The sequence below is a fragment of the Calypte anna genome, chromosome 2, assembly GCF_003957555.1.
Source record: "Calypte anna isolate BGI_N300 chromosome 2, bCalAnn1_v1.p, whole genome shotgun sequence".
In the NCBI taxonomy this organism is placed as follows: Eukaryota; Metazoa; Chordata; class Aves; order Apodiformes; family Trochilidae; genus Calypte; species Calypte anna.
The window spans coordinates 150,811,597-150,823,319 of NC_044245.1; positions in this window are offsets into that span (position 1 = coordinate 150,811,597).

An 11,723-nucleotide genomic window follows, 5' to 3' on the forward strand; every position below is an offset into this window, starting at 1 on the left:
GTTTTCTGGGGGGGGAAAATGGACAACAAGGAGGGAGAGCAGAAGGATGGAAAAGCCCCCACCAGACACCAAACCAACAGCCACGGACATTGCCACCCCCCCACCTTGCTGCTGGGCAGAGCTGCAGCGGGGTCACCTCCCGAGGACCCGGACATGTGGGGTGACAGCAGCTGGGAGGGGACACACAGGACAGGGGGCACAGGAGGACTCAGTGGGATGGGGGGGACACATCCCTCCTCCCGGGAGGATGGCAGAGCCACCCAGGGACACTTGGAGATGAAGGGAGAGGGGACACGCTCCCCAGGGGACAATTCCCCCCGTGTCCCCATCCCAGGCCTGACTGGAGCCAGGAAAAGCTTCAGCTCCCTGGTGCCCCCCCAGCTCTGAGCCATCACCCATGTCCTGAACTGGAGGGTCCTGGGGGTCCAACTGGGAGCATCTGGGTACAACTGGGAGCATTGGGTGCATCTGGGCCATGGTGTGCTGGGGCCTCAGGGCACTGAGCAGACCAAACCTCAGCAGTGTGTACAACTGAAATAAATAACCAGATGGATCAGGGCTCTGCATCCACGGTGGGGATTCTTCTTTCCCTTTCCCTTTGCCTTCCCTTTCAGTTCTCCTCCCCTTTCCCTTCCCTTTTTACCTTCCCTTTTTCCTTTCCCTTCCCTTTCCATTTCCCTTTCTCATTCCATTTCCCTTCCCTTTTTACCTTCCCTTTTTACTTGCCCTTTCCCTTCCCTTTTCCCTTTCCCTTCCCCTTTCTCTTTTTCTTTTCCTTCCCTTTCATTTCTCCTTCCCTTTCCCTTTCCCTTCCCTTTCCCTTCCCTTTCTCCTGTCCCTTTTCCTTTTCCTTCCCTTTCATTTCTCCTTCCCTTTCCCTTCCCTTCCCTTTTCCTTTCCCATTCCCTTTCCCTTACCCTTTTCCTTTTCCTTTCCTTTACCCTTCCCCTTTTCCTTCCCTTTCATTTCTCCTTCCCTTTCCCTTTTTCCTTTCCCTTCCCTTCCCTTCCCTTCCCCTTTCCCTTTCCCTTTCCCTTTCCCTTTCCCTTTCCCTTTCCCTTTCCCTTTCCCTTTTCCTTCCCTTTCACTTCTCCCCCCTTTTCCCTTCCCTTTCCTGTTCCCTCTCCTCCCTTTCCCCTTCCCTCTCCCCCTCCCACCCCTCCTGGCACCCATTCCCCTCAGCAGTCGATGGAGCTCAGGGGCTTCTCCCCCAGCCCTGGCTCCAGGGAGGTGACAACTTCCCAGAGATGTCCCCAAGGTGACCAAGACCCCTTCAGGTGTCAGGCTGGAAACCAGGAGAGATCCAGGTGACACCTGGATGGGGCTTGGAACAACCTGGGCTGGGGGGAGATGTCCCTGTGGCACTGGGTGAGCTTTGAGGTCTCTCCCCGTCCCTTTTCTGACTCCAACCTGACCCCAAGAATCCACCAAGCAGGGGGGGACAATCCCTGCCCTGCTCCTGGTGGCCACCCCAGCACCTTGGTGGCCCTTTCCCACTTCTTGGCCAAACCTTCTCCTTGGGGAGGGGGTGGGAACCAGCCCTGGTTGGGGGGTGTGCAGGGTCCCCGGTGTCCCCAGGTGTCCCCAGGTGTCCCCATGCCTGGGGAGGGGTGGTCTGGGGGCTGACAGCTCTTTCCAAATGGTTTCCATCTGCCTCCCCCCAGCCTGCAGCTGGAGAGCTGTTAACATCCTGCAGGTGCCCATCGGGGTCAGGCAGGAAAGGCCCCAGAAGAAAGGAAAAAGCTCTTTAAAACCAACACCTCGGTGGCAGCTGGGGACACCCGGGGCTGGCAGGGCCCCCCCAGCCAGCTGCAGGCACCTCAGGAACCCCTTCCCTTCTCCTGACCTCCAAGGAGCCTCCCTGGGCTCCTTCTCACCCCTCCTCAAGCTCTGGGTTCCCCTTCCTATCTCCTGACCCCCCCAAATCCCTCCCTGGGCTCCTTCTCACCCTCCTCAAGCTCTGGGTTCCCCTTCCTATCTCCTGACCCCCCCAAATCCCTCCCTGGGCTCCTTCTCACCCTCCTCAAGCTCTGGGTTCCCCTTCCTATCTCCTGACCCCCCAAATCCCTCCCTGGGCTCCTTCTCACCCCCCTCAAGCTCTGGGTTCCCCTTTCTATCTCCTGACCCCCCCAAAAATCCCTCCCTGGGCTCCTGCTGGGGTCACTGCTGGGGATGGGTTGGGGACAGGGGTGTCACCAGCTCCATGCAGTGACCCACGTGTGGCACCCCTAAAACCCAGCACCACCCCCCCCCCGTCCCTCAGCACCCATCTCCAGGGCTCTGAAGCCCCCCCAGGGATGATGGGGACCCCAGCACAGAATCACTCTGCTTGGGAAAGACCCTTCAGGATCCTCAAGTCCAACCATGACCCCAGTGCTTCCAAGGCCACCACCCCCAATGTCCCTCAGCACCCCAATGTCCCTCAGCACCCCAATGTCCCCCAGCACCCCAATGTCCCTCAGCACCCCCCATGTCCCTCAGGACCCCAATGTCCCTCAGCACCCCAATGTCCCCCAGCACCCCAATGTCCCTCAGCACCCCCCATGTCCCCCAGCACCCCAATGTCCCCCAGCACCCCAATGTCCCTCAGCACCCCCCATGTCCCTCAGCATCCCCAATGTCCCTCAGCACCCCCCCATGTCCCTCAGCACCCCCCATGTCCCTCAGCCCCCCATGTCCCTCAGCACCCCCATGTCACTCAGCACCCCAATGTCCCTCAGCACCCCCAATGTCTCTCAGCACCCCCCATGTCCCTCAGCACCCCAATGTCCCCCAGGACCCCCATGTCCCCCAGCACCCATCTCCAGGGCTTGGTAACCCCTGGGTAAGGAGCTGCCCTGCTGTGTCCCGGGGTGCTGCTGTGGTCCCTTTCTTGGGGTCACCTCCTCAGCTCTGAGGGGACAACCTGGCCCTGGGGGACAGGGGTGAAGCCCTGGAGGTTCCATGTCCCTACAGCCACACAGGGACGAGTGACAGCAGAGCCAGGGGGCACCAGGGGGGACAGGGACATTCCCTGGGCCACCATCCATCCCTGTCCTTCCTCAGAATCACAGAGACAGGGAATGGGTTGGGGTGGAAGGGACCTTAAATCCCATCCCATGTCACCTCCCTGCCATGGCCAGGGACCCCTCCCCAAGCCCAGGGGGCTCCAAGCCCCATCCAACCTTCAACACTGCCAGGGATGGGGCAGCCACAGCTTCTGGGGGCAACCTGGGCACCCAGGGGCTCAGCACCCTCACCCCAAAGGATTTCTCCCCAAGATCTCCTCTCCATCTCCCCTCTCCCAGCTCCAAACCCTTCCCCCTGGGAGGCTCCCATCCCTCCAGAGTTGAGTGAAATGATAATAACAACAAAAAGGAGCAGCCCCAAGGTGTCCCCTGCAGGACTCAGCTCCAAGCTCAGCTCCAGGGATCAATTTCCCAACGTCTTCCCCCCAGCTCGGGGGAGCTGTAAAACCAGGAAGCCAGGGGTGGAATTTAGAAGGAAATTCTCAAAACCAAAGCAATTAAGGGGGGAAAAAAAAAAAAAAAAAGAAAGAAAAAAAGAAAGTAAAAAGGTGGAGGGGGAGGAGGCTGCAACCAATTCAATGGGAACAAAATCAAAGCCGTGGTGGTGGTGGTGCAGGGTTCAGGCTGGAGAGAAACCCAATTCCAGATTTCCTCTGCTTAATCCTGCAGCTGGCTGGAGGGGGAGGGGGACACGGGGGGGTTGGTGGGGTTGGAGATCCTGGGGGGCACAGCAGCTCAGCCCCAATGCCAAACCCAAACCAACCCCCCCGAGATCAGGGCATCGGTGGAACCTCAGGGGAAGGAGCAGGAGGAGGAGGAGGAGGAGGAGAGGAGGAGGAGGAGGAGGAGGAGGAGGGAGGAGGGAGGAGGAGGAAGACTTCAACCCCATCACTTGGACACAATAATTACTCCAGGTCCTTCCATGGAGCCCTGGGGGCTTCACAGGGAGATGGGACCCCCTGACCCCCCCCAAACAATCATTAAGAGAGTCATGGGTTGGGAAAGAGCTTGGAGATCCTGGAGTCCAACCCTGACTCCATCCTCACCCCATGTCCCTCATCCCCACATCTGTGGGGCTCTGAAACCCCTCCAGGGATGATGGGGACTCCAGAACCCCCAGAACCCCCACCTGTGACAACCTGGTCCTGTGCAGATGGAGCTGCAGAAGGGGAAAGTCCCAGACACTGGGATTAAACTACAACCCCAGACCTGGCAGAGTCATGGAATGGTTTGGATTGGAAAAGAGCTTGGAGATCCTGGAGTCCAACCCTGACCCCAGCACCCCCCATGTCCCTCATCCCCACATCTGTGGGGCTCTGAAACCCCTCCAGGGATGATGGGGACTCCAGCCCTGCCCTGGGCAGCCTGGGCCAGGCCCTGACAACCCTTTCCAGGCAGAAATTCTTCCCCAGCTCCAACCTAAACCTCCCCTGGCACAACTTGAGTTGTGCCCAAAGTTCCTCTTGTCCCATCCCTTGTTCCTTGGGAGCAGAGCCCGACCCCCCCTGGCTCCAACCTCCTCTCAGGGGCTTGCAGAGAGCCACAAGGTCTCCCCTCAGCCTCCTCTGCTCCAGGATCAACACCCCCAGGGCCCTCAGCTGCTCCTCACAACTTCTCCAGACCCTTCTCCTTCTGCTCCACACCCTTCCCCACCTCCATTCCCTTCTCTGGACACCCCCATGGACTCACAGGATTGTCACAGCTGGAAAACCCCTCTGAGACCACCAGGTCCCCCCAGTAAAAGCTCTCAGTATCTGTGTCACCCACCAGAGCATCTCCTGGAGTGCCCCATCCACACGGGCTGGAAATCCCTCCAGGGATGGTGACTCCACCACCTCCCTGGGCAGCCCCTTCCAACCCCTGACTGCTCTCTCAGGACAGAAATCCTTCCTCAGATCTGCTCTAAACCTCCCCTGGGGCACCTCCAGCCCATGTCCTCTGCTCCCTGGAGATGTCACCTCCACCACCACCCCCTCCTCTTCTCCAAAGTGACCCCACCAGATGCCACCCCCCCTCCTCAGAGATGTCCCCCAGCCCTGGTGGCAGCAGAAAGCTCAGCCCAGACCACCCCAACCCAACCCACCCTGCCCCCCATCCCCTGCTCCCTGTCCCCAAGCTGCTGGGGAACGAGGTGCTGGAGCCACCACCTGATCCATCACCAGGTCCTCCCCTCCTGTGTCCCTGCTTAGCACCTGCCAGGAAACACGTGTGACCCCTCTGCTGCCTTTTTTCTCCTCTGATTTAGTTGCTGTGACTGAGTCTGAGGGCTTTGGGGTTTTTTTGTGGTTTTTTTCCTTTTTCCCTTTTTTTTTTCACTCTTTTCCCCCCCCCCCCTTTTCTTTTCCATCCTCCCCCTCCTCTCCCCACTGCCTGCTCAGGCTGGGACTTGCCCCTTCCTCACCTCCCAACCCCTCAGATCTGCTCCCCAGAACCCTCTCCCCCCCTTGGCCCCCACTGGGGTCTGCACAAGGACCTGGGACCCCCTCCCCAAAAAAAAATGATTTTAATCCCAGGTCTGGGCTGCAGGAGCTGCTCCTGGTGTGGAACATCGGGGTCCTCGTGGGGTGATGCCACCACCCCAACCCCACCACGACTTTAATGCCACCACTTGGATCACCCCCCATGGAGACCCGGGGTCTGCGTGGGGTGGTGGGACCCCCTCAGCCCCCCCATGACCTCTGCAGCCCCAGCACTTGGTCCCATCACTCCTGATTCATGCCATGGGGTCCTCAGGTGGATCTGGGACCCCCCTAAGCCCCCCCACAACCCCTGCAGCCCCAGCACTTGGTCCCATCACTCCTGATTCGTGCCCTTGGGTCCTCAGGTGGATCTGGGACCCCCCTAAGCCCCCCCACGACCCCTGCAGCCCCAGCACTTGATCACCCCAGGATCACACACGGAGCTGGGACCCCCTGACCCCCCCAGAACCCCTTCAATCCCATCACTTGCCCATAGTGCTCACTCCAGGTTCTCCCCCCAGACCCCAGGATCTCCAGAGGGAGTTGGGACCCCCTCAACCCCCCCCCCCCAACCACTTCCATCACTTGCCCATGGTCACTCCTGATTCATGGTGTGGAGAGCCCTGGGGGTCCTCAGGTGGAGCTGGGACCCCCTGACCCCCCCAGAACCCCTTCAATCCCATCACTTGCCCACAGTGCTCACTCCTGATTTATGCCCTGGGGTCCTCAGGTGGAGCTGGGACCCCCTGGCCCCCCCAGAACCCCTTCAATCCCATCACTTGCCCATGGTGCTCACTCCTGATTTATGCCCTGGGGGTCCTCAGGTGGAGCTGGGACCCCCTGACCCCCCCAGCCCCCTCCAGCCCCATCACTTGCCCATGGTGCTCACTCCTGATTTATGCCCTGGGGGTCCTCAGGTGGAGCTGGGACCCCCTGGCCCCCCCAGAACCCCTTCAATCCCATCACTTGCCCATGGTGCTCACTCCTGATTTATGCCCTGGGGTCCTCAGGTGGAGCTGGGACCCCCTGACAACCCCCCCAGCCCCATCACTTGCCCACAGTGGTCACTCCTGATTTATGCTCTGGGGGTCCTCAGGTGGAGCTGGGACCCCCTGACCCCCCCCAGCCCCCTCCAGGCTCCCTCTGCGCCCACCGCTCCCATTCTCTGCTGCTGCTTCTCCCCCTCCCCTTCTTTCTGAGTCCCCTCCGGTGGCCCGTGTGCCCCCTCCCCACCCCCCCCCCGTGTCCCCCCACCCCCATCCCACCCCCAGCCCCCTCCCAAAGCAGCTCCAGCTGTCCCAGCCTGGATGGGAAGTGCAGGTACCGCTGGCTCCCTGCCCGTCTCCCCTGTGTCTGTCTGCTGGAAGAGGAAGCCAACCCACCTCTGGAATCCTTCACTCTCTCCTCGTTTTTGCTCTCCCCCGGGGGATTGGGGGGTCAACCTCTCTCTTTTTTTTTTTTTTTTTTTTCCCTTTTTTTTTTTCCTTTTTTTCCCTTTTATTCCTCCCCCCCCCTTCCCCTTCGCCCCCCGCTCGGATTACAATGCCGGCACTGTTCGCTCCCCAGGCCCCCACCTCCCCTTCCCTCTCCTCCTCTGTCTCTCAACCACCCAAACGCCTTTCCTGTGCCTCCTCTCTTTCCAGTCCTCCTCCTCCCGTCATTTTTTATCTCTTTTTGACAAATAAAAAGAGGAGAGCAGCAGCCAGAAGCCGGGGGAGGAAGGAGAAGGAGGGGGGGAAAGCAGAGTCAGGTGGGACATGGGATGGGGTCCCAGCACCAGAATGGCCCCAGTGCCCAACTGGGATCTTCCAGCAAAGCCCCGACTGGTTTGGGGTAGAAGGGACCTTAAATCCCCCCCAGTGCCCCCCCTGCCATGGTCAGGGACCCCTCCCCCAGCCCAGGGGGCTCCAAGCCCCATCCAACCTTCAACACTGCCAGGGATGGGGCAGCCACAGCTTCTGGGGGCAACCTGGGGCTCAGCACCCCCAAATCAAAGAGTTTCTTCCATCCCAGAAGGAAGAGCTTGGAGCAGGGCCCTGGATCCCAGCTGCTGAGAACTCCCAGGTGCCCCATCAACCCCACGTGCCTCAGTTTCCCTTGAGCATTGGCTTTCCTGCTGAGCATTGAGCTCCTGCCCCAAAGCTGAGCTGCACTGCGAGGCAGAGAGCATCTGGGGCTCCTCTGGCCCACACATGGCTCCTTGGGCCAGTGAGGGCCACGTTGGGCCAGTGAGAGGCACCTTGGGCCAGTGAGAGGCACCTTGGGCCAGTGGGAAGGATGTTGGGCCAGTGGGAGGGATGCTGGGCCAGTGGGAAGGATGCTGGGCCAGTGGGAGGGATGCTGGGCCAGTGGGAAGGATGCTGGGCCAGTGGGAAGGATGCTGGGCCAGTGGGAAGGATGCTGGGCCAGTGGGAGGGATGCTGGGCCAGTGGGAAGGATGCTGGGCCAGTGGGAGAGATGCTGGGCCAGTGGGAGAGATGCTGGGCCAGTGGGAGGGATGCTGGGCCAGTGGGAGAGATGCTGGGCCAGTGGGAGGGATGTTGGGCCAGTGGGAAGGATGTTGGGCCAGTGGGAGGGATGCTGGGCCAGTGGGAGGGATGCTGGGCCAGTAGGAAGGATGCTGGGCCAGGAAGGGGCAGTCATGAAGCAGGAGCTGAGGAAGACTCCGGTGCTGTCCTGACCATCCTTGGGATGGGTGAAGGAGTGAGGGGTGCAGGGAGGTGACAGAGAGGGGGGACGCATGGGACAGGAGCCCAGGAGAACCCTGGCCCTGAGCTTCCCAGAGGGACAAGGAGTGAAGAGGAAGGAGGAAGGAGAGGTGGGACCCATGGAGCAGAAGCCTGGGAGCTCCATGTGCCCCCAGGATGGGGTCTGGGGGTTTGGGGGTCTGGGGAGGGGCCGCAGGGGTCACATCTGGAAGAGTCAGAGTCCTCCCCATGGTGTCACAGGAAACATGGGCACAAAGGAACCCACAAATGGATCAAAGAGTCATGGAATGGGTTGGGGTGGAAGGACCCTTAAATCCCCCCCAGTGCCCCCCCTGCCATGGTCAGGGACCCCTCCCCCAGCCCAGGGGGCTCCAAGCCCATCCAACCTTCAACACTGCCAGGGATGGGGCAGCCACAGCTTCTGGGGGCAACCTGGGCACCCAGGGGCTCAGCACCCTCACCCCAAAGGATTTCTCCCTCACATCTCATCCCCATCTCCCCTCTCCCAGCTCCAAACCCTTCCCCCTTCTCCTATCCCACTCCAGCCCAGCCAGGACATCACCTTATTCCAGGCCACCACTAACCCATGTCCCACACCTGAGAATCACAGAATGCTCATGGCTGGAAAGGACCTTGGAGATCACCAAGTCCAACCAAACCATTTCTCCCTCCCTCCCTCCCTGCCCAAGATCTCCTCTCCATCTCCCCTCTCCCAGCTCCAAACCCTTCCCCCTGGGAGGCTCCCATCCCTCCAGGCCCTTGTCCCAAGTCCCTCCCCAGCTTTCCTGGAGCCCCTTCAGGACCTGGAAGCTGCTCCAAGGTCTCCCCATTGCAGCCTTCTCTTCTCCAGCCTCAACACCCCCAACTCTCTCAGCCTGGCTCCAGAGCAGAGCTGCTCCAGCCCTCCCAGCAGCTCCAGGGCCTCCTCTGCACTGGCTCCAACAGCTCCGTGTCCTTCTGCTGATGGGGACCCCAGAGCTGGACACAGCTTTACCCCAGGGGGGTCTCCCCATGGGCCACCCCAACACCACCCGTGGCCACCAGCCCCAGCTCCACCAGTGCCTGCAGCATTCCAGGGTTGGTCTCCCCTCTCTTCCCCACCTCCAACCTTTCCGTGCTGATTTACTGCCCACCAAAAAAAAAAAAAAAAAAAGACACACAAAAAAGTGAAGTTTCCCTTTTGGACTCCAGAATTCTTTTTTTTTTTTTTTTTTTTTTTTTTGCGTTTTGGCTCCTGCTCCCGAAAAAAAAGAATAAAAAAAAAAAAACCAACAAAAAACCCCCCGAATCCACTGTTAATTTTGGCAAGTCCCCTTTCTCTGCTTTGGACTTTTCCATTCTCAACACCTTGTTCCTGGGATGGGTGGGGGGGACACACACAGAGGGGTCCCCCCCTCGCCCTCTCCTTCCTGGGGACTCTGCCCTCACCGGGGGGACCCCGCGGTGGTTGAGCAAAGCCCACCCTGAGCCCCTCACCCCGGGCTGGTGTTTGCTGGAGGTTCCTCCAGCTGAGGAAGGAGCCAGGTGGGTCTGGAGGGGTCCAGCAGGGAGCTGTGGCCTTCTCCTTCCTTCTCCTTCCTTCCCCTTCCTTCTCCTTCCTTCCCCTTTCTTCCCCTTCCTTCCCCTTCCTTCTCCTTCCTTCCCCTTCCTTCCCCTTCCTTCCCCTTCCTTCTCCTTCCTTCCCCTTCCTTCCCCTTCCTTCCCCTTCCTTCTCCTTCCTTCTCCTTCCTTCCCCTTCCTTCTCCTTCCTTCCCCTTCCTTCCCCTTCCTTCTCCTTCCTTCTCCCTTCCTTCCCCTTCCTTCTCCTTCCTTCTCCTTCCTTCTCCTTCCTTCTCCTTCCTTCCCCTTCCTTCCCTTCCTTCTCCTTCCTTCCCCTTCCTTCCCCTTCCTTCCCCTTCCTTCCCTTCCTTCCCCTTCCTTCCCCTTCCTTCCCCTTCCTTCCCTTCCTTCCCCTTCCTTCCCCTTCCTTCCCCTTCCTTCTCCTTCCTTCTCCTTCCTTCCCCTTCCTTCCCCTTCCTTCCCCTTCCTTCCCCTTCCTTCCCCTTCCTTCCCCTTCCTTCCCCTTCCTTCCCCTTCCTTCCCCTTCCTTCCCCTTCCTTCTCCTTCCTTCTCCTTCCTTCTCCTTCCTTCTCCTTCCTTCTCCTTCCTTCCCCTTCCTTCCCTTCCTTCCCCTTCCTTCTCCTTCCTTCTCCTTCCTTCCCCTTCCTTCCCCTTCCTTCCCCTTCCTTCTCCTTCCTTCTCCTTCCTTCTCCTTCCTTCCCCTTCCTTCCCCTTCCTTCCCCTTCCTTCCCCTTCCTTCTCCTTCCTTCTCTTCCTTCTCCTTCCTTCCCCTTCCTTCCCCTTCCTTCCCTTCCTTCCCCTTCCTTCCCCTTCCTTCTCCTTCCTTCTCCTTCCTTCTCCTTCCTTCTCCTTCCTTCCCTTCCTTCTCCTTCCTTCCCCTTCCTTCCCCTTCCTTCTCCTTCCTTCTCCTTCCTTCTCTTCCTTCCCCTTCCTTCCCCTTCCTTCTCCTTCCTTCTCCTTCCTTCTCCTTCCTTCCCTTCCTTCCCCTTCCTTCTCCTTCCTTCCCCTTCCTTCTCCTTCCTTCTCCTTCCTTCTCCTTCCTTCTCCTTCCTTCCCCTTCCTTCTCCTTCCTTCTCCTTCCTTCTCCTTCCTTCTCCTTCCTTCTCCTTCCTTCCCCTTCCTTCCCTTCCTTCTCCTTCCTTCTCCTTCCTTCTCCTTCCTTCTCCTTCCTTCTCCTTCCTTCCCCTTCCTTCTCCTTCCTTCTCCTTCCTTCTCCTTCCTTCCCCTTCCTTCCCCTTCCTTCTCCTTCCTTCTCCTTCCTTCTCCTTCCTTCTCCTTCCTTCCCCTTCCTTCTCCTTCCTTCCCCTTCCTTCTCCTTCCTTCCCCTTCCTTCTCCTTCCTTCTCCTTCCTTCGCCTTCCTTCCCCTTCCTTCTCCTTCCTTCCCCTTCCTTCCCCTTCCTTCCCCTTCCTTCTCCTTCCTTCTCCTTCCTTCCCCTTCCTTCCCCTTCCTTCCCCTTCCTTCTCCTTCCTTCCCCTTCCTTCCCCTTCCTTCCCCTTCCTTCTCCTTCCTTCTCCTTCCTTCCCCTTCCTTCCCCTTCCTTCCCCTTCCTTCTCCTTCCTTCTCCTTCCTTCTCCTTCCCACTGAGCAGGCGAGCACCCAGCAGGGCAGCACGGAGCTGCGGGAGCAGGGAAGCAGCTGCCTGGCTGGGAAAGCCATGGAGATCCACCAGCAGGAGCTGGGGAGGGGGGAAAAGGGAAGAGAAAAACCCACGGTGGGGCTGGAGGAGGAACCTCTGGTGGAGTCAGCTCAGGAGATGCCCCCAAACCACGGGGTCTGACACTCGGGGCATCCCCGCTGCAGCCCCCCCGGCCCCGGAGCTCCGGGAGAAGAAACCAAGTTGGACCACGTCCTCCAGGTGGTTTCCACCACTTCCAAACCCCATTCTGCACCAGGGACTGGGGGTTCCACCACCTCCTGGTCAGCTCAACCATGTCCCTGCTGTCCTGTTTACCCTTGGAGAAGAAACCAAGGTGGACCACGTCCCTC